The following is a 27,025-nucleotide window of genomic DNA, read 5'->3' as shown; positions in this document are numbered from 1 at the left end:
TGAGAATACAAGTTATTTTGAAAGAGAGTATCAACTTTAAAGCTGGTGAATTCATAAGTATTTAAGTGTCATTGTCTTTCTTTGAAAAACTGTTATGAATGTCATGTAAAACCTTTAAGTAAGACAGTTGATATAAGTATGAAAAACCCTAAGAAATCCCTTATTTTCTACTAGTATGAAATGTAGTCTTCTACTAAGACCCGAATGTTTTGTTATGACAATGTAGTCTTCTACCAAGACCCGAATGTTTTGTTATGACACTGTAGTCTTCTACCAAGACCCGAATGTTTTGTTATGACAATGTAGTCTTCTACCAAGACCCGAATGTTTTGTTATGATAATGTAGTCTTCTACCAAGACCCGAATGTTTTGTTACGATAATGTAGTCTTCTACCAAGACCCGAATGTTTTGTAAGTAAAATGATAGGTTTTCCTTCTTTTTGACTACTACAAACAATAATTGGTCTAACTCATCGTTTATGTGAATATATCACAAAATAAAGTAAATAGGAAAAATATAACCATGTAAGTGTTATCCCTGGATACCAGGACGAACACGCCATCGCAGTAAGCGATATGTATAACCTAATGAACATCCGAAGATTGTCCAATTGTCCTATGTAGCAGCAGCAGGTTGGAGGAAGGGTGAGTCCCGTAGCCGACTCCTAATATAAGTGGTAACCTAATGATCATCCGAAGATTTTCATCTCATCCTCTGTTGCAACAGCAAGATGGAGGAATGGTTAGTTCCGATATCAATCTATCTATTATAAGTGATAACCTTAGACATCCGTGGATGTTCATCACCCAGTGGTGCTAACAGCTGGGTTCCGGAATGGTTAGTCCCGTCTAGACATCCCGTCGAACAGGGATAGGTAGGATAATTTACATAGAAGGTACGAATAAATCTTCCTCATAACTCTAGGTACAAGTATCCAGGTAAGTGAATACAGGATAATGTATCTATGTAACAATACTCATGTATGGTATTCATGTAAGCGTATTCAGATAAATGTATCTATGAAAACGTACTTATGTATCATGTAATCCTAGATAAATGTACTCATGTATCATGTAATCCTAGATAAATGTACTCATGTATCATGTAATCCTAGATAAGTGTACTCATGTATCATGTAAAGTACTGGTATAGACTCATGAATGAACTGATTCTTGTGTGATTCCTTGCAATAGGAATATTGTTTTGTATCTTCTAACTATCCCTATGATAATTAACTGAAAGGCAATTGTTTGTTCAAGAAGGTAAACGTAATGGTTTTGCAAGGTATCTAAGAGTTTTGAATAATAATTAAGAGTGACTTGATGTCATGTTAATAAACATTTCAAAACTAATACTTTTGTTATCAAGGTATTTTAAGATGGAAAACCATTTCATGCATCACATTTTGTAGTATGTGAAATATGCTGGATGAAAACACAGTTATAAAATACATATGAGCGATTTAATAACATGATGTTTTCTACTTGTATTCCCCCCCCCCCCCATTAAAGCATTTAAAAACATTTAAAATATTCATTTAGGGGTATGAACTCACCTGTAGATGGTAGTTTGGATGAACTGAACGGTGTAGGATTGTTAGGCGTCAAGTAAGGACTTGTACACACACTACGATCCTAATGAACATATAATCACACATATATGCACTCAATTAGTCTTAAATTACTAATTGATAATGTTAAGACATCCTAGAACATAATAAACACTTTATATAAGTGTTATAAGTCCTAAGGATTGCATCTAATCTATTGTGGGACAAGGCACTTGGGTTTAGGGTTCCTAAGGACCCCATACTTGAGTTTACTCCCCATATACCCCCACACAAGGAGTTTACGGTCGTAAACTCTTGAGTTTATGGCCGTGAACTCCAAGGCTTAATGTCCTTTGTTGTTTTGAGGTGCTAAATGATTCCAAGAAGCATTCCAACTTGGTGGGTTAATTCTTGGAAGTGTTTAGGGCACTAATAACCTCCTTTGAGGAGTTTACGGCCCCAAGGCCAATTCCTTTGGAGTTTATTGCCGTAAACCCTCATGGAAGGGTGTTTTTGATGCTTTCAAGTCTCATACCCATATAGGATAGGTTCTAGACTTTTACCTAAAGCAAATGAAGGCCTTAGGCACACTTTGGTACCTTAGTTTGATGTTCACGGCCCAAGAACCTTATTAGGGACGTGAACTCACTTTGGGGAGTGTTTTTGATGTGTTTAAGGTCCTTGATTTAAGTGGGAACAATTCTATGTAAATGTACAAGGCTTTAGGTGACTTAAAAACACACTTTGGTCCAAGATTTTGGAGTTCACGGTCCAAGATCTTCTTGGGCCGTGAATACCTAAACATTTGTGTTTCTTTGATGTTTTCATGTCCCAAATACACTTATACATGAGTCTAAGGTAGTAGCATATCTCGGGGGAAGGGCTAGGCTTTGTTTCGGGAGTTTACCGCCCAAGAACACCTTGGGGAGTAAACTCCTAAATCTAGTTATTTAGCTATCTAATCCATGTTATGAATACATTATAAGCTATATAACACTACTAGATAGAGGTACTCACGATTTGGAATAAAAACCCGAAGATCCGTGAGAGAGAAAATGGCTTTTCTCTAGTTGGAAATGGAAATAATGAATGAAATTGTTTCATAATTCTATTTATAGTCCTGAGATTTTTGGTAGAAAATATTTTATTCCCGAAATGATCTCTAACATAATAGAGTGTTGGAATAACAGTGTTGCACAAAACCCTAGTGCATCCATATTCCTAATATTTCCTGAAGTGTAAACCCTGAATTACTCAAACTTATACGGAAAAGTCTGAAAGTTTACTGTGACTGATATAACTTCTATTGAAGTGATACATTTTGTATAGAATGGAAATTCCGGGTTGTCACAATTAGCCTTTAGACTAATGAGAGATAGAGAGTGAGAGAGAGAGAGAGAGACATGTAAACACCTCTATAAATAGTGGGTTTGTCCACTTGTAGAGGTCTGCTTGAGAGATGTAGTTCATAGTGATTAGTGAGTGAGATATTTATGAAGTTCTAGACTAGATCCCTTTTTGTACTCATTTACTATGATCGAATATATCTTTTAGCACCCAAATCATCGTGTTCAATTGTGCAAACTTTAATTCCGCATGCCAAACCATGTTCTTTGTCACTACAATTGGTATTAGAGCGGGTCTTCAAGATCAAGGTGATTTTTTGAAGAACAATTCTCGGTTTGGCAAATTTTGTCGCAATTTGAGCAAATTTTAGTGAGTCTCTCTCTCTCTCTCTATGATCTTTCTTGATTTCATTTAATCGTGCGTTGCATTTTTGATTTTTGATCATTTGACTCGTTGGATCAAATTTTTCTTGAAAAACCCACTTGTTATGATCCAATAATTTTTTTTGTTGATCAAGCCCGATCCATTCTCATATTCGTTTGTTTGATTTGATTCTCAAATGGCAATTGTTCGTTAGTTTGATTTGTTAAATGTTTCAAAGCTCAAGACTAATTTCATTTGGTTAACTATTCATTAATTAATTCAAGATTCAACTCAAAATTAAGTCTCGAGAGTATTCATCCAATTATTACGGTTCGTATATTTTTTTAAGCCCAATGTACAAATTTGTTTCTTGTACATTTGATTTCGAAGCCCAACTGATGATTCATTTTGTGTGAGTCGTTACTGTTCATCTAAGCCCAGTCAATTTTCCTTTATATCCGATTTTACACTGTTGTGAGCCCATGTTTGGATATCATATTTGATTCACATCTGTTTATCGTTCATCCATATGATGTGCAAATATCAACACTGATTCTAGTTTCATATCGCTTTTATTTTCCAAATTATCGGTTGATTGATTTAATATCATAATCGGTTTCTTGATCTTGAGTCTTGATCATTGTCATCATAATGTTTGGTTCTTAATCACCGTTCAATTTTTGAAATCGGTAGTATCAATAAGTTTGAAAGTCAAAATATGATTCTTGACTTTGATTGGAATTCAAACATGAACTGAAAGAAGATATTTGAGTTATATTTGAAAGTCAAAACCAGAATCGAAGTTCATTTTATGTGTCGAGCAGTAAAAATCATTGATTTTAGAATCGATTTCACTTGGTATTACTTGGTGTCGATCGAAATCAAATGCATTTCGACTGATTTGGAGTCAGTTTTGAAAAATCGATGATTTGGCTTGGAATGAAACTCAAATGCGAATCGCGCTTGAAAGGCTGAAATCGACTTGATTTAGGAGTCGACTTGATTTTGTGAAGGTCGAATTAACTTGGAATGTGTTCGTGTATGAAAAGGGTTATTGTTCATAGAGTTTTTGTGATTTGAACGAAGAATTGGGTCAAGAAGTTTGAATGAAGGGTCACTGTACGTGTGTTTGTGATTTTGATTTTGGAATTGGGGCAAATGTTCGAATGTTTGAAGGATTGGCTTTGGGAAGATGATTTCGATTGTTGATGAACGAAAGGCTCTCGCATAGTTATAAACTGGGAAGCAAGGTCTGTTAATGGATATGTGATAATTGAATGATTGATTTTCGATTGTTCGTTGGCATCAACTCGAAAAGCGAAGCCTATTTGGTGTTTTGGATTTAAACGAAGGGGTTCTAATTTTGATTTTGGAGTTGGGGCGTATGATCGATTTTGGAGTTGATGTTCGAAGTCTGTGATAAATTTATGATTTGGGAAGCATGATGAAGAAACGAAGAATTTTTGACAAAGAATTGGGTTAAATATACAAAGAGTTACTGTTCATTACTGTTCATATATCAGACTTCGAATGCTTCGCATTCGTGTGTTTGGGAAATTTTTTGGGAAGAGGAGAGAAAATCAAAAATTCGTGCGTTTGGGTGAAAAAATATGCGTGTGTTTGGTGCCAGAATTTTCGTACGAAATGTTTATAAGAAAATGAACGAAGTGTTGAATCGGTGAAAATCTTCGTACGAAGCGTTCAATTGGAGAAGTAAACTAATAGTTACAATTTTGGTCCCTGAAATTTCGAATGGTTGACAATTTGGAAAAGGCTAGGAATGTTTGATCACAAAATGCTTCGCATGAATTGAAAGGAAATGGCAAAGTTTCGAATTTGACCCCTGAACCTTAGAATTTCTGACACTTCGAAAAATAACTCAAGTTTTGAATGTTTGACACTTTTCACCCAATTTTCAAAACCCTTGACGCTTCGAATGTTTGGGGTGATGCTTCGTATGATTTGTGCACAAGGGCAGAATTTTCAAAGATGGTCCTTGAGACTTTGAATTTTTGGCAGTTTGCACCCAAATTCGAAAAAGGACTGTTTTTTGATGAAAATTAAAGATTGTGCATTTCAGGCCCCTGCAGTTTGTGTAAATTGACGCTTTCTACACAGATTTGAAAAAGGGGGAGAGTTTTGCATATTTTGTTGTGTTGGGCGCACCGGGTTACTGCATAATTATGAAATTGACAATTTCTACCCATTTTTGAGAATTTTTGTCAAAGGCGATACGTGAACGAAGCTAAAAATTCAATATTTTTTGGATTTTCCGGATTGAAGCACAATGTTTATGCCACAAGTTAAGGGGGAGTTTTGACACGAAAAATTCCAAATAGAGCACGTTCTTTTTCCTTGGGAGTTTTATAATCATTTTTCGATTATAAAAAGGGGGAGAAGTTTTATATGGAAATTCGAACTTGAATTTTTCATATTACGCGGATTTGAAGACCAAAGTGATCTTGAAGTTTTGAAGCTTACGAGATGATGCAATTGGATGTTCGGAAATGATGTATTCGAAATGGGTTTGGTTTTATTGAAGATTTGTGGGGTGTGTTTTTAGCGCAACTTTTGGGTGATTATTTGGAATTAATCATTTGTTGTTGCTCGGTGTGTATGGTCTCACATCCTAGAGCCCAAATTGAAGAATCATGGAAGAATTGAAGATTGAAGTTCGTTTCGACATGTGTTACCCTTGAGGCTCAAACCGCGTAGTTGCTCGACTTTGGAAGATTTGAAGTGGGTCATCCATTCCTAACTTTAAGGGGGAGAATGTTGGGGTGCAAAGTTCATCATGTATGACTTTGTAATGGGTTGAATTGTGTAGACCCACTTGCATGTGGTGCATTAGCCTTTAGACTCATGAGAGATAGACAGTGAGAGAGAGACATGTAAACACCTCTATAAATAGTGGGTTTGTCCACTTCTAGAGGTGTGCTTGAGAGATGTAGTTCATAGTGATTAGTGAGTGAGATATTTATGAAGTTCTAAACTAGATCCCTTTTTGTACTCATTTACTATGATCGAATATATCTTTTAGCACCCAAATCACCGTGTTCAATTGTGCAAACTTTAATTCCGCATAGCCGACAATATTGGGCTAGCAGCTAAGCTTCAGGGTCAGTTAGTGACTACTCAATCGATTAATGAGGTAGTCGGGGTAGCTTGGGAGAAAGAGGTTGGTTTGGATGGGCAACGCGGTAAAAGGACGCAAGCACTTATTTTACGATAATTGGGAAAAAGTGAAGATTCATACTCAGCTGACTTGGGTGTTGGAAATCAGGAAGACCTTGAGGTGTGTGGTAAGTGTGGAGGAACTCATGGGTTTGCTTGTCACAAGTTCAGGTGTTTCAAGTGCGGGGAAGGGGGGCATGTGTATCAGGATTGTAAGAAGGATCAAATATGTTTTCATTGCCACCATCCTGGTCATTTCAAGTCTTGTTGTCCTGTTTTGGTGGTGGAGAGAGTCCAGGTTCAAGCGCCCATTTGTACGCAGGAAGTCAAGATCAAGCCACACTAGATCACAATTATGTCGATTGAATTCTCCCTTTTGTAATAATTCTATTGTTAAGGTTCTGCGCTGGCAATGATAATGATACTTCGGAATTTTGTGTATTTCTTGCGAATGAGTGATATGCTATCTTCATATCTTGGATGTTAGAATGATAGTTGAAGGACATCACCTGTAGAGCAGGTTACTTCGGATGCAGTAGCGGTATCAAGTATGTGTGAGACACGGTAGCATCTCACTACCTTCGGGAAGGTGTTGTTCAGGTATAGGTGGGTTATATTCCAACACGGGAAGCACCTGAGGGAGGTGCTAGAGACTGTGAGGAGGGAGAGACTTTTTGCAAAGTACTCCAAATGTGAGTTCTGGTTGTGCGAGGTGCAATTTCTTAAGTACCTTGTCAATCAGAAGGGTACTCTAGTCGTTCCGGCTAATATGGAAGTTGTGATGCAATGGGAGTTTCCAAGGTCTCCAATTGGGATTCGGAGCTTCCTGGGTCTAGAGGGTTATTACTGGAGATGTATTCAGATCCTTGGAAGTGGTGTGATCTTTTGGACTGGTTAGTATTGGTACAGTAGCAATGGTAAGCGTGGTTTTCAGCAGATTGCACATAGAAAGGTAAGAAGGGTTGAGAATCCTTCAAGTATTGTGTGTTGTACGACGTTAGTTGAATCAAAGTGGGGGAGAATCATTCGAGGATTTAGAGGTAGGAGTGGTTTTGAAACTAGGATAAGTTTCGCATCCTTGTCAGAAAGGGAGACAACCCAAGCAACTATATGATTTGAGGATGGTGTTAGAGTGTTGTAAGTCTGCGGGTGTAGCCATAGTATTCACTAGCAGTCAGATAGTGTTAGAGTGTTGTAAGTCTACGGGTGTATCCGTAGCATTCACTAGCAGTCAGATAGTATTAGAGTGTTGTAAGTTTGCGGGTGTAGGCGTAGCATTGACTAGTAGTCAGATAGTGTTAGAGTGTTGTAAGTCTGCGGGTGTAGCCGTAGCATTCACTAGCAGTCAGATAGTATTAGAGTGTTGTAAGTATGCGGGTGTAGCCATAGCATTCACAAGGTTAGTAGACAACGTGAGTCCTTGGTTAGGACACGGGAAGGTCAGTAGAACCCACCATTTCGGGTGTAGCAGTGAGGAGATGGAAATCCACGGATTGGATTTCGGAATTTACCCAAATGGGTTAGATTTGGTTAAGCCAGAGATGAGACTGTAGAAGTTCCACTATAGCTATGAGAGCAAGGAAGCAACTGACAGCTTAAGGTCATTTATGATGTAAGTGTACAATTGGTCATATAGCAGTCACATTTAGCCGTGGTTTGGTAACATCAGGATTCGACCCACGGACCCGATCGGTTGGATCAAGAGGTTGTTAGAGTCTCAGTGACATGATAACTAGTGGCAACTAGTTCTAAAGAAGGATTTTATTCAGAATTCGTGTAAGGAGACTAAATAGGGAGTCCTTTGGCTCCGCAGCCAGGTTGGAACCCGATATTTCAGATGACTGACGAATGAATTGAGACCAGGAAGGTCTCGATTGATGTTAGAAAGAATCCATGTAGCAGCATGGTGGTTCAAGCAATTCAGTGTTCAGGCAGTTCAATGTTTCCAGGTAGGTCAGTGTTTCAGGCAGTTTTGGGTCTCTAACGGTAATGGTATTTGAGGATCTCATGTATGGTAAGCGTAACAAATTGTTGAGTAATGCTAAGTCACCCCCGCAGGGTTCATCTATAATGATTTAGTATGAGTGGTCTGTTAGGGATTCATACGATCTCAAGACAACAGATTTAAAACAGAGTAGATGTGATCTTGTTGCAAGGAATTCGTTCATCTGCAGAATTTAGGGCCTTGCGAAGGATGGCCAGTTGAGTAAACTGATTTCTCAGGATCATTGGGAGAAATTACAGTGCAGTTGAGGATTGTTATATGCGATGATTAGTTTTATTCTGAATGACTGGGTGAAAGGTCAATGGAAGTAGCCAGCGGAAGTTAGATTCTTTCGACAACAATGTTGAAAGCAGATTGCAGAACAGTTGGACGTAGCAGACTTCGAGGACAAAGTCTAGTTTAAGTGGCATAGAGTTGTAACACCCAGAATCCGAAAGACCAAGAAAGGAAAGAAAAACCCTTAGTCAAAGGAGTCAACTCGTAGAGTCCAAGGAGGAACTCGACGAGTCGGAGCGTGACCCGTGTCGCGGATTAAGTGACCGACTCGGCGAGTCGGAGAGACTGGCTCGGCGAGTCTATTCTGGGTTGAGAAACCATAATTTCGGGACTTGGCACCTGATTTAAGCATCTCATTCTCATTTCTAGGGTTTCATTTATAGCCTCCATTGTCCAGAGATGAAACCCTGACCACCCAACTTCATTCTTGAGCTTGTGTGAGAAGATTAAGGCTCTTGGTGTGCATCTTGACGATTGTGGAAGAAAGGGAGCAAGGAAAGGAGTATAAATCCAGAGTTTGGGTGACATTCCATATCATTTGAAGGTATAAAGCTTATACCTTGGCTGCTAATCATCTAGATCCCTTTTCTAGCTTATCTTTTGTTACATTTGGACCATTTCAACGTGGAATCCGGGTGATAAGCCTTGGAGGATGGATTGGACATTAGATCTGGACACTTTTGAGCACTAGAAGCTCAAAGTTGTTGGCTTTATCTAAATAAGGCTCCATGTCTTGACCTTGAACTTCTTACTAGCTTGGATTTGGTGTTCTAGCCTCATAATCCCTTGCATGCACGTAAAGTTAGCAACTTTACGTGCAGTTCTAGCATACGGAGTCCAGATCTATGGGTTGGAGGTGTGGTATAGAATGAAATCGATAGATTAGAGTTGTCACTAGGAGGACTCGGCGAGTCGGGTCGTAAACCCAAACCCTTCTATTATGAGTCGGATCAGTGAGTGGGGTTAGAGAAGGACTCAGCCAGTCTGCGTCCATATTGGACATGAAGATCATGGTACTCGACAAGTTCAAGGAGGAACTCGGCGAGTCCAAGGCAATCTCCTTAGCTGATGAAGATGGACTCGACGAGTTATAGAACTACTCGACGAGTTGTAGAACAACTCTCCGAAATGCTGCTCCTCTAGCTTCCTGAGCTACCAATACCAATAATAACACTTAGCCTAAACTGTCCTCTCTAGGTCAACTAAGTCAAATCTGGTCAAAGTCCTGGTCAAAGTCAACCTTCCAGTTGACTCAACTCGCCGAGTTGTTCTACCAACTCGCCGAGTCCATGGTCCACAAATCCCAAACAATCCCTAACTCCCCTCGTCGAGTCTAAAGAAAAGTCGACGAGTTCTCCATCATCTAACACTTCGGGACTATCTTCAACCGACTTGCCAAGTTATTCTACAACTCGTTGAGTCCATTTTCATCAGCTAAGGAGTTTGCCTTGGACTTGCCGAGTTCCTCCTTGAACTCGTCGAGTACCATGATCTTCATGTCCAACACGGACACAGACTGGCTGAGTCCTTCTCTAACCCCACTCACTGATCCAACTGATAATAGAAGGGTCTGGGTTTGCGACCCGACTCGCGGAGTCCATAAACTGACTCGCCGAGTCCTCCTAGTGACAACTCTAATCTGTCGATTTCAGTCTATACCATACTTCCAACTCATAGATCTGGACTCCTTATGCTAGAATTGCACGTAAAGTTGCTAACTTTACATGCATGCAAGGGGTTATGAGGCTAGAACACCAAATCCAAGCTAATAATAAGTTCAAGGTCAAGACATGGAGCCTTATCTAGATAAATCCAACAACTATGAGCTTCTAGAGCTCAAAAGTGTCCAGATCTAATGTCCAATCCATCCTCCAAGGCTTATCACCCGGATTCCACTTGGGAATGGTCCAAATGTAACAAAAGATAAGCTAGAAAAGGGATCTAGATGATTAACAACCAAGGTATAAGCTTCATACCTTCAAATGATCTGGAATGTCACCCAAACTCTGGATCTATATTCCTTTCCTTGCTCCCTTTCTTCCACAATCGTCAAGATGCACACCAAGAGCCTTAATCTTCTCACACAAGCTCAAGAATGAAGTTGGGTGGCTAGGGTTTCGTCTCTGGAAAATGGAGGCTATAAATGAAAGCTTAGAAATGAGAATGAGATGCTTAAATTGTTGGATAAGGTGTCTAAGTCCATAACATATTTGGTATATACTTGACCCGACCCGGCATGGTCCATTTGGGTTGCACTTCACCCGAACTATTTATGGATAATTTTATGAGAGTTATACACATATGATTATTAATATATTATAAGTTATAATATATTAATATGAAGTCATGTTATTTAATTAGTCTTAGTCTTAAATTAATTATGAATTAATTTAGAGATTAAAAGGAAGGCTAATTAGATTGTGGGCTATTGGTTTTATATGGTGTGGGCTAACACCCATTTGTTAATGGGCTAGGCTTGTATGGAAGTCCATGGATGATCCTTGGAGCTTTTAACCCATGGATCCTTGGAAAAGGAAAGGTCATGGGTTATTAGGGTTTCACCCTAATCATGTACACTATATAAGCATGCTTTTGTTGCATGAAATAGCCAATAGTGTGTGTGTTTGTGTGTGGCTGAAAATTGTAGTGTGTATACACTCTCTCAAAGTTTTCCAAGAGTTTGTGGTGATTTGTGATTCCATTTGAGGCATTCACACTATTGGTGCTTGGCCCTCAAACTCCTTAAGAATCAAACTCATCAAAAAGGTATGTAATCTCATCTAATTCTTTTATGTTTAAAAGTACCCCATGCCATGTTAGATAGGTTATGAACCTTGGAAAATTATTATTTTGCATGTATTTAGACAAACATAGATCCAAGGTTTATTAGGGTTGCATGCACACTTAGGAAGTGTTAGATTGCTCAAAACCCAACAGTGGTATCAGAGCCTAGGCTTGCTTGTTTGATACTTGATGCAAAATAGTGAAAAAAAAGTCAAAATTTTTGCTGTCTGCATGATGGACTCGCCGAGTCCATGGGGGGACTCGCCGAGTCCAAGGCAAACTTCATCCTACTCGCCGAGTAGGTTCGTGCACTCGGCGAGTAGAAGGTTCATAATGCAGATTTTCGACTTTTGTTGCTGGAAATGGACTAGAAACTTTACCCCAAACTGTTTTGATGTTTTAAAACTTATTTTAGTTGGTGTAATGGCTGTTCTAATCCATTTACAATAGCATATATCAAAATTTCATGTTTTATATGTGTTCATATAATTTTTGAAACTTTGATAATCATGTTCATGTTCTTATGAATTTAGAAGATGATAGGAATTATTTGCTGAATTGTTTAGGATTAATTCTTGATCATTTATGTGTTTTAATGGAGTCCATAATTTGTCTTCAAGTTATGGATATCCAAAGGTCATTTTTCTTTAACACACATTAAAAACACATAAGTTACATAAAATGAAGAGTCTTCATTTTATGAACCTTTAATTCATAAGTTATGAAATGAAAAGTTTTGAAGAGTTACAAAACTTGTCCTCAAGTTTTGGAATTTGGAAAAGTTTCACACACTTTAATAAACTTTAATTCCAACACTAAGAATTTTAAAAGTTAAAATTCAACACTTATACTATTTATAACATTAATGGTTAATTATATATATATATATATATATATATATATATATATATACACACACACACACACACACACATATATATATATATATATATATATATATATATGTATGTATGTATAAGAACAAGTCATTTTACCGTTAGTAGGCCTCATTCACGAAGCCGGTCTATAAGGTGGGTATATGGTTGTTGCCTATAAAATGGCGACTTAATGGGCGTATACTCTCACCCACCGCTTGCTTGACTGGTGGAGGGTCGTTAGCCGAACGGGTAAGATAAAGACTTATAAATTCTCATTAAGTATGATGAATATTATAAAGTAACGAAATCTTTTATTTAATTCCCAATCTTAGTTACTTTAGGAAAAATGTGAACATGGTGCTAATCCATGGAATTCACACTTTGTACCTTACCAAGTCGTTGGTGGAGCGTGTGTGGTTAACCGGCACACTAACTTGGACTAGTAAGGATCACGAAGGGTGACTTAATGTTTGTCATAGATCAATAGAGCGTGTGTGGTTAACCGACACATTGATTAGGTGATAATATTAAGGGTACCAAGTGAATTGGCATGGTTATTCACACCTTGTTTTGTGATCCTCGGCATCCCAGTCACAAAACTTGAAGGGCACAATCAAGATTGAAACATGCCATTGAAAAGTTCAATGAATCTCAAAAGAATCTAGGAATTTCAAATCCAATTAAAACCTAATAAATCATTTCATTTTCGTGGTGGAAATTGGTGAATCGTCATTCACCTACCTTTCAAATATATTATTACTTAGATTACTGCATCCCTCTTCTAAGTATAATATATTGTGATTGGATCCTAGCCTTAATATTACATTTGGGTGTCTTATTAAGGACTCTATATATCTAAATCTAAACTTACTTTCATCTTTCAGATGTCTTCCAACACTAATGCTTTGGGCTCTAACCCAACTGGTTCTTTCTCTCTCATGAATCTTAGTGGGATAGTCATCTTTGATGGTTCCAACTTCATGGACTGGATAAGGAACATCAGGATGGTAACTCGTTATGAGGACAAGGAATATGTCCTCGATAAGGAGTTAAAAGAGCTTGATGAGTCTACTGCTACTCCTGAGGAGATCGTTGAATTCAGGACACATGAGAGAGATGCTACTAAGGTGGCATGTATCATGATGGCCACGATGACAGCCAATCTCCAAAATTCCTATGAGGACTTCTACCCTTTTGAGATGCACCAAGACCTGATGGAAAGGTACCATCAGAGTGCTCGTCAGGAGCGGTATGAAATAATCTCCTCCTTAATAACAACCTGCATGAAGGACGGTGAATCTGTCACGACCCACATGCAAAAGATGCAGAGGTATGTGGACCGTTTGCTGAAGCTGAATGTGAACTTCCCTGAGGAGTTGGAAATTGACATCATTTTGCACTCCTTACCTTCTTGTTATGACCATTTTTGTATGACATATCATATGAACATGGAGGAAGTTACCCTTAGCAAGCTTCAAGGACTCTTGAAGACCGCTGAAACCGGTCTTAAGGGCAAGTCGGTTGTTACCTCTACTACTCCTACTCCAACATCTACCCCTGTTTTGGCTATCGGGCAAGGCAAAGGGAAAAAGAGGAAGCGCCCTTCGAAGGGTACCAAGGGAAAGTCTCTTGAAGGCTCCTCATCAAGGACCAAGAGCGGTTCTACCACTCCTTCTGCCATTCCCAAGGATGCTGATTGCTACTATTGCCAGGACAAGGGGCACTTGAAGCGAAACTGCTCTAAATACTTGCAGGATCTGAAGGATGGGAAAGTGAAACCCACACACGCAGGTATTTACACAATATTTTCTAATAACTCACCATATTCTAACTCTTGGGTGCTTGATACAGGATGTGGTACTCACATATGTTCTGATTTGCAGGGCCTAAGAAGAAGTGAGGATGTGGAGCACGGGAAGATAAACTTGATCATGGGGAATAGGAAGGCTTCACCTGTTTCCAATATTGGAGCTTATACTTGGTTGCTGAATAATGGGTTAAAATTAGATTTGAATAAATGTGTGTACTCGTCTGAAATGGCGAGGAATATTATTTCCTTTCATGCTTTGTACAAACAAGGTTTTACCTTTTCGTTTGATAATGAATGTGGTGGTACTAATGCTTTCTTTAATAATGTGTTTTATTTTAAAGCATTACCTTGTGATGGTGTGTATGAAACTGTGTCGATTGTAGACAACTTAGGAAATAATGTGTTGTATATTGATTCTTCTACTAGCCTAGATAAGGCATCATTGTGGCATTGTCGTCTTGGACATGTAAACAAGAAACGCATAGGCCAACTCCAAAAGAGTGGAGTCTTGGAGTCATTCGACCTTAAATCGGATGATAGTTGTGAATCTTGTCTACTTGGAAAGATGACAAAATCCCCCTTCACTGGAACTTGTGAAAGGGGTGAGGGTTTGTTGGACCAAATACATACTGATGTATGTGGACCATTCAAAACCGCCACAAGGGATGCTAATCGGTATTACGTGACTTTTATTGATGATTTTAGTAGATATGGGTATGTCTACTTAATCAAACATAAGTCAGAAACCTTTGAAAGGTTTAACGAATTCAAACAGGAAGTAGAAAATCAATTGGGCAGGAACATTAAGATGCTTCGATCCGATCGAGGTGGTGAGTATCTTAGTACCGAGTTCCTTGACTATCTTAAGGAGTGTGGGATTGTCTCACAATTGACTCCTCCCAGGACACCACAGCTAAATGGTGTAGCTGATAGGCGTAATCAAACCTTGTTAGACATGGTTCGCTCTATGATGAGTCGAGCTTCACTACCAATCTCTTTTTGGGGGTATGCCTTAGAGACTGCCGCCCATATCCTTAATCTAGTCCCTACAAAGAAGGTTACCAAAACACCTCATGAGATGTGGACTGGGAAGGTTCCCAATTTGGACCACATCGAAATTTGGGGTTGCGAAGCTTTTGTGAGGCGTGAAACTCATGATAAGCTTGAACCCCGAAGTGAAAGGTGTATTTTCATCGGCTACCCACAGAAATCCTTCGGTTACCACTTCTACAGACCCAGTAAGAATGTGGTCTTTGTAGCACGAAGAGGGGTCTTTCGTGAGAGAGAATTTATAAGCCAAGGAGACAGTGGGAGGCAAATTGATCTTGAAGAAATTCAAGAATCAATTGGTGAAGGAACCTCAGACACTAGCAATCAACCTGAGGAGGAAACTCCTGTTGAGCCAGCTGACGAGTCTGTACCTCCGAGGCGTTCCACACGGGTTAGGAACACACCTGAGTTTTATTATGGCTTTCATATTACTACGGAAGGTGATACATTTATCAGTGATAGTACACTGGTAAATTTGGATGAACCTAGCAGTGTTAAGGAAGCCATGGCAGGCCCGGAGTCTGCTAAATGGAAGGAGGCTATGGATAATGAGATACAGTCCATGTATGACAATCAAGTTTGGAACTTGGTTGACAATGTACCAGGCCGTAAAACAGTCGGGTGCAAATGGATCTTCAAGAAGAAGACCGACATGGAAGGAAAAGTGCATACTTATAAGGCTCGACTGGTTGCGAAGGGTTTTACTCAGACTCAGGGTATTGATTATGATGAAACCTTCTCGCCGGTTGCAAAGATTAAGTCTATTAGGGCTATGCTAGCCATTGCTGCATTTCATGATTATGAAATATGGCAAATGGATGTCAAAACCGCTTTTCTTAATGGGAAATTGGCTGAGGATGTGTACATGAATCAGCCAGAGGGTTTTGTCAGTGCAAAGTACCCTAATAGAGTATGCAAGCTTGAGAAATCCATTTATGGATTAAAACAAGCATCTCGTAGCTGGAATCTTTGTTTCGATGAGAAGTTCAAAGAGTTTGGTTTCTCGAGAAGTGAAGATGAGTCTCGCGTGTATGTCAGAGCTAGTGGGAGTATAGTTAGCTTCTTGGTATTGTATGTGGATGACATACTACTTATAGGAAATGACATCCCAACCTTACAGGAGGTTAAGTCCTGGCTTGGGAAGTGCTTTGCTATGAAGGACCTAGGGGAAGCTGCCTATATCCTAGGGATAAGGATATTAAGAGAAAGGAGTAAAAGACTAATTGGACTTAGTCAGAGTACCTACTTGGATAAGGTGTTGAAAAGGTTCAACATGCAGAATTCCAAGAAAGGAGATTTACCGATCCAAAGCAATACCAAGCTGAGTAAGACTCAGAGTCCGAGTACAGAGGCAGAGATAGCTGAGATGAGCCAATTACCGTATGCTTCCGTTGTTGGCTCGATCATGTATGCTATGACTTGTACCCGCCCTGATGTGGCCTTTGCTTTGAGCATGGTCAGCAGGTATCAGGGGAACCCTGGAAAGGCTCATTGGACTGCGGTAAAGAACATTCTCAAGTACCTGCGGAGGACTAAGGATTGGATCCTTACCCTTGGTGGGAGTGATGACTTGAGAGTCTTAGGGTATAGTGATGCTAGTTTTCCGACTGATAGGGATAACTTTCGCTCTTAGTCGGGCTGGGTCTTTACCTTAAATGGAGGGGCAATCTCTTGGAAGAGTTCCAAGCAGGAGACGGTGGCTGGTTCGACTTGTGAATCAGAGTATATAGCTGCGAGTGAAGCAGCGAAGGAGGCGATATGGCTGAAGTACTTCATCAGAGACCTTGGAGTTTTGTCGGCTATTAAGGAGCCTATGGAAATTTTCTGTGACAACAATAGTGCGGTTGCTTTAGCTAAAGAACCGAGAGATCATGGGAGATCCCGACACATTGACAAAAAATATCACTTCATAAGACACAAGATAGAAGAAGGACTCCTCGTGGCAAAGAGGATATGTCAGATGAGAACCCTGCGGATCCCCTTACAAAGGGACTGACGAGGGCTAAGCATTTTCAGCATGCGAGGCGCATCGGGCTGAGGGACGATATTAGTTTTACAGATTAGATAGATTCTCTGAAACTTGTAAAATGTAATCGACATTTGATGATGAATAAAATTGTGATTTATTTATGAGTAAGGAGTTGCTATCATTGTCAATTATTTACAATTGTTTCAGCTTTGCATGTTTTGACTTCCAGAATAATTAATTTATTCAAACCTCCACAATCGGTCATACGTCGGAAGTAGGTATGAATCAAGATTGTCATGAATCAGGTTTGTAGATGGCTAAAGGTGTTTAGACATGGCAATGGTTGCTACAACGTTCATGAGTACTCATAAGTTATGAGTATTGGAATAAACCCACGCTCACTTGTATCACTTCATCGAATTTATCTCGAGTGATCGTGAGACGGTAATATCATATAAGTCTTCAAACCTAGAGATATGAGTTGTTACCTATGAGTTGGTTGTGCATTGATTGCACGTAAACGCATCAGTAACTTGATGTTATAAAATGTGCCTTTGTGTATAATTCAACAAGTAGTAGAACAAGTATATGAGTCGAAGTTTATCTGTTCCTTCTAGAAATTGAAGCGATATCTGGGCCCCTCGATGATTTTGTGTTGACCCATGTACCGGGCCCGGTCAGAACTAAATTGATGTGTTCAGTTGAGTTCTTTGTCAAACAAATCGGAAATCGAGAAACAACTGCCAGACAATAAGCAAGACATAGTTCCATGTGTTTGTCCGGCTGATATCATGAGAATAGAGGATTGTATGATCACTTATCTTAAAATGGCGCTTCATAGTTCAACAGAGTTTTCGAGAGCTACGATTTCTGGTTGGTTCCTGAAGTAATATAGGCAAATACAGTTATTAGACTTATCCAAGTGGGAGTCTGTTGGATAAGGTGTCTAAGTCCATAACTTATTTGGTATATACTTGACCTGACCCGGCATGGTCCATTTGGGTTGCACTTCACCCGAACTATTTATGGATAATTTTATGAGAGTTATACACATATGATTATTAATATATTATAAGTTATAATATATTAATATGATGTCATGTTATTTAATTAGTCTTAGTCTTAAATTAATTATGAATTAATTTAGAGATTAAAAGGAAGACTAATTAGATTGTGGGCTATTGGTTTTATATGGTGTGGGCTAACACCCATTTGTTAATGGGCTAGGCTTGTATGGAAGTCCATGGATGATCCATGGAGCTTTTAACCCATGGATCCTTGGAAAAGGAAAGGTAATGGGTTATTAGGGTTTCACCCTACTCATGTACATTATATAAGCATGCTTTTGTTGCATGAAATAGCCACTAGTGTGTGTGTTTGTGTGTGGCCGAAAATTGTAGTGTGTATACACTCTCTCAAAGTTTTCCAAGAGTTTGTGGTGATTTGTGATTCCATTTGAGGCATTCACACTATTGGTGCTTGGCCCTCAAACTCCTTAAGAATCAAACTCATCAAAAAGGTATGTAATCTCATCTAATTCTTTTATGTTTAAAAGTACCCCATGCCATGTTAGATAGGTTATGAACCTTGGAAAATTATTATTTTTCATGTATTTAGACAAACATAGATCCAAGGTTTATTAGGGTTGCATACACACTTAGGAAATGTTAGATTGCTCAAAACCCAACATAAATAGGGTGCCAAGTTTCGAAATTAGGGTTTCTCAACCCAGACCATACTCGCCGAGTCGATCACTTAAGCAGCGACACGGGTCATGCTCCGAATCGTCAAGTTCCTCCTTGGACTCAACGAGTTGACTCCTTTGACTAAGGGATTTTCTTTCCCTTCTTGGTCTTACAGATTCTGGGTGTTACAATCGCAACCCCAAATCTCGATGTGGTCTAGATTGGGAACTTTTCTGGTCCACATCTCATGAGGTGTTTTGGCAACCTTCTTTGTAGGGACTAGATTAAGAAGATGGGAAGCAGTCTCTAAGTCATACCCCCAAAAAGAGATTGGTAGCGAAGCTCGACTCATCATAGAACGAACCATATCCAACAAGGTTCGATTGCGCCTCTTAGCCACACCATTAAGTTGTGGTGTCCTGGGTGGTGTCCAACAAGGTTCGATTGCGCCTCTTCACTACACCTTAATATAGTCAAGGAACTCTGTACTAAGACACTCACCACCTTGATCGGATCGAAGCATCTTAATGTTCCTGCCTAACTGATTCTCCCCTTCCTGCTTGAACTCTTTGAATCTTTCAAAGGTCTCTGACTTATGCTTGATCAAGTAGACATATCCATATCTACTAAAATCATCAGTAAAAGTCACATAGAAGCGGTTAGCTTCCCTTGTGGCGCATCTGAAGAGTCCACACATATCAGTGTGTACTAGATCCAACAGACCTTCACCCCTAGCACAAGAACCAGTGAAGGGTGACTTTTTCATTTTCCCAAGCAAACAAGATTCACAACTATCATCTGACTTTAGGTCAAAGGACTCTAAGAATCCATCCTTCTGGATTTGGTCTATTCGTTTCTAGCTTTCATATCCATAAAGATGCTTTATCCAAACTAGTGGAAGAATCGATACACAATACATTATTTCCTAGGTTATCTACAACCGACACAGTTTCATATACACCATCACAAGGTAATGCTTTAAAATATAAAACATTATTAAACAAAGCATTAATACCACCACTATCATTATCAAATGAGAAGGTAAAACCTTATTTGTACAAACCATGAAAGGAAATAATATTTCTTGCCATTTCAGAAGAGTAACAACACTTATTCAAATCTAATACTAATCCACTACTTAGCAACAAAGAATAAACTTCAATCTTGGTGACAGGTGAAGCTTTCCTATTCCCCATGATCAAGTTTATCTTCCCATGCTCCACATTCTCACTTCTTCTTAGTCCCAACAAATCAGTACATATGTGAATACCACATCCTGTATCAAGGACCCAAAAATTAGAATGGGGTGAATTATTAGACAATATAGTGTATGTACCTGCATGGTTGGGTTTCACTTTCCCTTCCTTAACATCTTGCTGGTACTTTGGGCAGCTTCGCTTCCAGTGCGACTTTTCATGGCAATAGAAGCATTCAACCTCTTTAGGGTTAGCAGAAAGAGTGTCGAAACCTTTCTTGGTTCCACTCGAAGAGGAGGAATCAAGAGACTTTCCCTTGTTATGCTTTCAAGGGTTCTTCCTCTTCTTTCCTTTGCCTTGCACGATTACCAAGACAAGAGCCACGGTAGGAGTAGGAGTGGTAACAACTGACTTACTCTTAAGACCACTTTCTGCAGTCTTCAAGAGTCCTTGAAGTTTGTTAAGTGTAACTTCCTCCTTGTTCATGTGGTATGTCATATGGAATTGATCATAACACGAGGGTAAGGAATGCAAAATAATGTCTATTGCCAACTCCTCGGGGAAGTTTACATTCAGTTTCAGTAAAACGGTTCACATACCTTTGCATTTTCTGCATGTGGCCCGTGATGGGTTCACCATCCTTCATTCGGGTTGTTATCATGGAGGAGATGATTTCATATCGCTCTTGACGAGCACTCTGATAGTAGTGGTCCATCAAATCTTGTTACATCTCAAAAGGATAGTAGTCCACATAGGACTTTTGGAGCTTGGTTGTCGTAGTGGTCAACATGATACATGCCACTTTACTAGCATCTATTTCATGTGCCTGATATTCAACGATCTCCTCAGGAGTAGCAGATGACTCAAGCTCCTTAAGCTCCTTCTCAAGGACATATTCCTTGTCCTCATACCGAGTGACCGTCCTGATGTTCCTGATCCAATCCATAAAGTTGGATGCATCAAAGATGACTCTCCCACAAAGGTTCATGAGAGAGAAGGAGCCGGTAGGGTTTAAGCCAGAAGCAGCATTGTTGGAAGACATCTGAAAAGAAGAAAAACAAGTTAAGTTTAGATATAAAGATACTCATTAATAAAACACCCAAATGTAATATTAAGGCAAGGACCCAACACAATATTTTATAACTTAGAAAAGGGATGTCGTAATCCAAACTATAAGATATTTGAAGGTAGGTGAATGACGATTCACCAATTTCCACCATGAAAACGAAATAAGATACTAGGTTTTAATTGGTTTTGAAACTCCTAGATTCTGTAAGATTCATTGAACTTTTCAATGGCATGTTTCAATCTCGAGTGTGCCCTTTAGGTTTTGTGACTGGGATGTCAAGGATCACAAAACAAGGTGTGAAGTAACCATGCAAATTACTTGATACCCTTAATATTTACCCCTCAATCGATGTGCCAGTTAACCACATGCGCTCCACTGATACTATGATAAACATTAACTTACCCTTTGCCTACCTTGTTAAGTCCATGTTAGTGTGCCGGTTAACCACACATGCTCCACTAGCAACTTAATCAAAGTGCAAAGTGTAATTTCATGGGTTAGCACCTTATTCACATTTTTCTTAAAGGAACTAAGATTGGGAATTTATAAAAACATTTAGTTACTTTATATTCATCATACTTTTAATGAAGATTTAAAGTCCTTGTCTTACCTGTTCGGCTAACGACCTTCCACCAATCAAGGAAGCGGTGGGTGAGAGTGGACACCCATTAAGCTGTCATTTTATAGGCAACAACCTTATACCCCCCTTATAAACTGACTTCGTGAATGAGGCCTACTAACGGTAAAACGACTTTGTTCTTATACATATATAATTATTATTAAACTTGTAATATTATAAAGTATAAGGGTTGAATTTTAACTTTAAAAATTCTAGGGGTTGGAACTTAAAGTTTTTAAAGTGACTTTACATGTTCCAAAACATAAGGGCAAGTTTTGTAACTTTCAAAACTTTTCATCTTTCATAACTTATGAGTTGATGGTTTAATAAAATGAGAGACTTTTCATTTTATGTAACCTATGTGTTTCTCTAATGGACTTTAAAAGAATGACTTTTGGTAATCCATAACTTGAGGACAAATTATGGATTCCATTAAAACACATAATGATCAAGAATTAAACTAACAAGCAAGTTACAAATAATTCTTATGATCTTCTAAACTCATAAGTTCATGAACATGCATATCAAAAATTCCAAGAATCATAAATAAACCATATAAAACTTGAGATTTTGATATTAGCCATTGAATATGGATTAGCATAACCATTACACTATCTAAAACAAGTTTTAAAACACCAAAATAGTTTAGGGTAATGTTTCTAGTCCATTTCCAGCAACAAAACTCGAAAATCTGCATTTTGGGGCTCCTACTCGTCGAGTGCACGAACTTACTCGACGAGTAGGATGAGTTTACTCATGGACTCATCGAGTCCCCCCATGGACTCGGCGAGTTCATGTTGCAGAATGCAGAAAACTTGAGTTTTTTCAACAACTTGCATCAAGTATCAAACAAACAAGCCTAGGCTCTGATACCACTGTAGGGTTTTGAGCATTCTAACACTCCTATGGTGTACATGCAACCCTAGAAACCTTGGATCTATGTTTTACTATGATACATGCGAATTTGTTTTTCCAAGGTTCTTAACCTAACTAGCATGGCATGGGGAACTTTTAAAACATAATAAGCTAATAGAGTTACATACCTTTTAGTAGAGATTGATTGCTTGGAGTTTGTGAGCCTAGCACCAATAATGTGGATGCCTCAAATGGAAGTCACAAATCACCACAAACCTTGGAAACTTGAGAGAATAGTTTCACTATTCTTGAAATCAACCCTCTTAGTTTTCACACAAAAACTCTAGTGTTCTCTCATGATTTCAAGTGCCAAGGACTTCTTTATATAGTGTATTGGATTAGGGTTACATCCATGTAAACCCTAATACCCATGACTCTTCATTTCCATGAGATCTATGGATAAAGCTCCATGGACTATCCATGGCCCTACCATGCAAGCCTAGCCCATTATAAATAAGCATTAGCCCACACTATATAAATACAAGAGCTCATATTTAATTAGTAATACTTTTGATCACTAAATTAATTCTAAATTAATTCTAGATCAATACTAGTTAAATAATATGATGTATTATTAATATATTAGACCTTATAATATATTAATAAACCATAAGTTATACTATTCTCAAAAGATTATCCTTATAAATTGTTCGGGTGATGTGCAACCCAAATGGACCATGTCGGGTCGGGTCAAGTACATCTCAAATATAGTTATGGACTTAGACACCTTATCCAACACTAATTACATATCCCGAGGCCTACCCGTAGTGTTCAACTCTTTGTATGACTTTTATAATGTAATTATTATGACATTGTTCCTAGTATGTATGGATGTATGTATACTTTTATAAAAATACTTATATTTAGAAAAAGTATATTTTTAGTCAAATTGTTTTAGTACCATTGTATTTATAGTTGTATATCTTGTATGGTTTGATATACTAGTTCACTATAAACAATTCTCTGATACCAATCTGTCATACCCCCGAACCAGTACGGCGAAAACGTCCCGGGGGGGGGGGGGGGGGGGGGGGGCGGATGACGTTATTGTATAGTATCATAACAGTTGCATATAAATGAAACATAGCATTCCAAGCGACATACATTGAAAATACATACTTACATAGTTTACATATTGTACTTGTTCATCAGTTACACAAAAGTGACAAAAAGTAAAATTGCATAAGGTTGCACCACTTGATCACTTAGCAGAGCTGATTACATGTTACTGGTCCCCTAAGAATACAAGTCATTTTGAAAAACATCAACTAAAAAGTTGGTGAGTTCATAAGCATTTTTGTAAACAATGGTTTTGTATTTGTTTAGAATAGTTCTCATAATACTTTCAGAAAATCCGATATTTTCTATGAAAATGATTTGTAAGTCTCGTTCCAAAACTGTGAATATATGCTCGCATGTCCTTTGTTTTCTTTTGTTTGTAAATGTAAAGCGTAAGTTTCCAGAAAATCCAATATTTTCTTATAAGTAAATTATAGTCTTAAACCCTAAGACCAGAAGTGTAAGTGACTGTAGACTGAAAAAAATGATATGAAGTTTTATATTTTAATAAAATCGGTGAAGTGTAAGCATCCCTTAAACCAAGATAGTTTTGTTAATCCCTATGTGTGTTCTTATAACCATGCTCGATATGACTGTTATGCCTGAATGATGTTTTTCAGGCATCGGAATTGGTAGACTTTTTTCACCCTAGTCCTTCAACCAACAGGTTGGAATGCCAACACACTATGGGTCCAATCAACCATCGGGTTGGAATACCCCAGGCCCACAACCAACAGGTTGGAATACCCACATACTATGAGTCCAATCATCCTCGGAAAGGAATACTCACGACCCACGACCAACAGGTTGGAATGCCCAGGTCTATTGGCTTTCGCAAAAAGCAGATAAGCCTCAACCGCCAAACAAACATGTGGACATATAACCGATAATCACATAACAATCTATAGACAATAACTGATCTAACGGATCATACCATATATCACATAATATTATCCTACCCTCTAGGATGTCGAACTAGCAGGTCGTGCCACGTACCACATAATATTATCCTACCCTCTAGGATACCAATCTAACAGTTCATACTAGCATAACATAACCAGATAACAATCCAAAGTTCCGGCCTTGGTGCCTTAGACCTTGAGTATAGTGAGGATAACTCACTTTACAGATGTCGCACTGAAGTGATAGGCTCAAACTCACGAATCACCAACAAGAACTCCACCACCTATACTTACCATAAGACATTTTCCATAAATTTCCCAAATTACCAAAACACCCTTAGAGGTCAACTGGTCAACCCTTTGTCAAATTCAAAGTCAACAGTCAAGGTCAATAGTCCATGTTGACCCGACTCGTCGAGTACAGTTCACAGAATCGTCGAGTCCTCCCTGAACTCAAGAAGTTGTGAAATCCTTGATTGACTCGTCTAGTTTCCCTACAACTCGCCGAGTTCATACGTGTCTAAAGGTTGGGAAAACCCTAGCTGACTCGCCGAGTCATCCAACTGATTTGCGGAGCCCAAGGAAATCTCCATCGGACTCATCGAGTTCATGACCATCTTCATATGACTTGCCAAGTTGACCTTGTGACTCGCCGAGTCCCTTCAATCCTTCACCCATACAGATGCTTTTTAAGCCATGCTAAGGCTCCATATTGTAGATCTAGCTTCCCAATGCATGTTTATCACGTAAAGTTGTAAACTTTACGTGCATGCAAGGTGATAATGACCCAAAACAAGCTAAAGAAGTGGCTTAAGGTAAGGGAAATGTCATAACTCAATAAAGACTGAAGCTTTATGACAAAGAGGGGCTAAAGGAGTCCAGATCTGAGGTTGCAACCTCAGATCTTGACCCAAATCGGAGAACCACCATACAAAACCCTAAAATCCCAACCCATAATGAAGAGATATAACTAAGAGAGAGCCAAGGTAACAACTTGTTACCTCCAAAAAGATGCTAACACAGAGAAGAATCTGGATCTACAATAGCCCCTTGCTCCAAACTTCTTGAACTCCAAGTCTTTTTACTCCAAAGATCCCTCTTCCAAGCTAAGGAGCACACAATTATAGAGAGAAACCATGAATTAGGGTTTCTGAACTCAAGGGAGGTAGTAAGAGAGGCTAAGGGGAATAAGTGGTCCTTAAATAGGGTGCAAATCCCCGAAATTTAGGGTTTCATCTGCCAGCTCCTACTCGTCGAGTCCTTTCTTGGACTCGGCGAGTAGGACACTAAAACACACAGACCAACCCGCTTCTACTCGACAAGTAGGGCAACCAACTGTCACACCCCAAAACCGGAACGGCGGAAACGTTCTGGGGTGGATGACGTCATGTCAAGTATCACAACACATGCATTATAGTAATCAAAGTACAACAAAACATTGCATTAATAGTAATAGTTTTACGTGGTTTACGTTACAACGTATCAAAGAAATACAAGTAATGGAATAAATACAGCGTGGTACTAAGCTATCATCATCAACAGCTCCTGGGATGTACCTGTCTAATGCTAACCTGAGAATACAAGTTATTTGAAAAGTGAGTATCAACATTTTTACAAATGCTGGTGAGTTCATAAGCATTTAGTGAATATTTTTATTCAAATAACTTTAATAAAAGTAGTAAATTTCAAGTATACAGTGAAATAGTGTCCTTTCTAGAAAATCCTATATTTTCTATTTTAAATGCAGTCTTCTACCAAGACTGGTCAGAGTTATGTGGTGAAAAGTAGTTTTCCCTCAATCGCTATCATTATCAAAATACAGAATTTGATTATTAAGGAAGCAGAAGAATTCAGGGAAATACACAATGCCCGCTCTCCCTACAGGAGACTCTGGTTACCAACTAGATGATGGAGAAGGTCATGTCCTGAAGATGCACCCCCAAATAGTGGGTAGAGACTTCCAAATAGTGGGTAGTGTGTTTCTAATGTAAGTGCTGAACTAGAGGTAGAGACTCATAACTGAACTGACTAAAGTAAACCCATATGTCTATGCTTGTGTACATAATATATAACTAATGAATCAAACGACCTTCGGATGGACGTCCGGTCCCACCAGACCACATCTCAATGAAGAAAAGGAAATAGGGCGGACAAGCCTTCCTAAGTCCTTCAATCATTATTTATATGCATCTATACAAGCACAGACATACATCTAACTACACTTGAGTGTGTATCAAGTGGAATCATATCGTGAAGTATAAGTGTACAGTGTGGAATAACCGACTTATGAAGTATAAGCGTACAGTGGAATAACCGAGTCATGAAGTATAAGCGTACAGTGTGGGATAATCGAATCGTGAAGTATAAGTGTACC

The sequence above is a fragment of the Lactuca serriola genome, chromosome 2, assembly GCF_051521515.1.
Source record: "Lactuca serriola cultivar US96UC23 chromosome 2, Lser_US96UC23_V15, whole genome shotgun sequence".
NCBI lineage: Eukaryota > Viridiplantae > Streptophyta > Magnoliopsida > Asterales > Asteraceae > Lactuca > Lactuca serriola.
Note: the sequence above shows the minus strand (reverse complement) of the source record.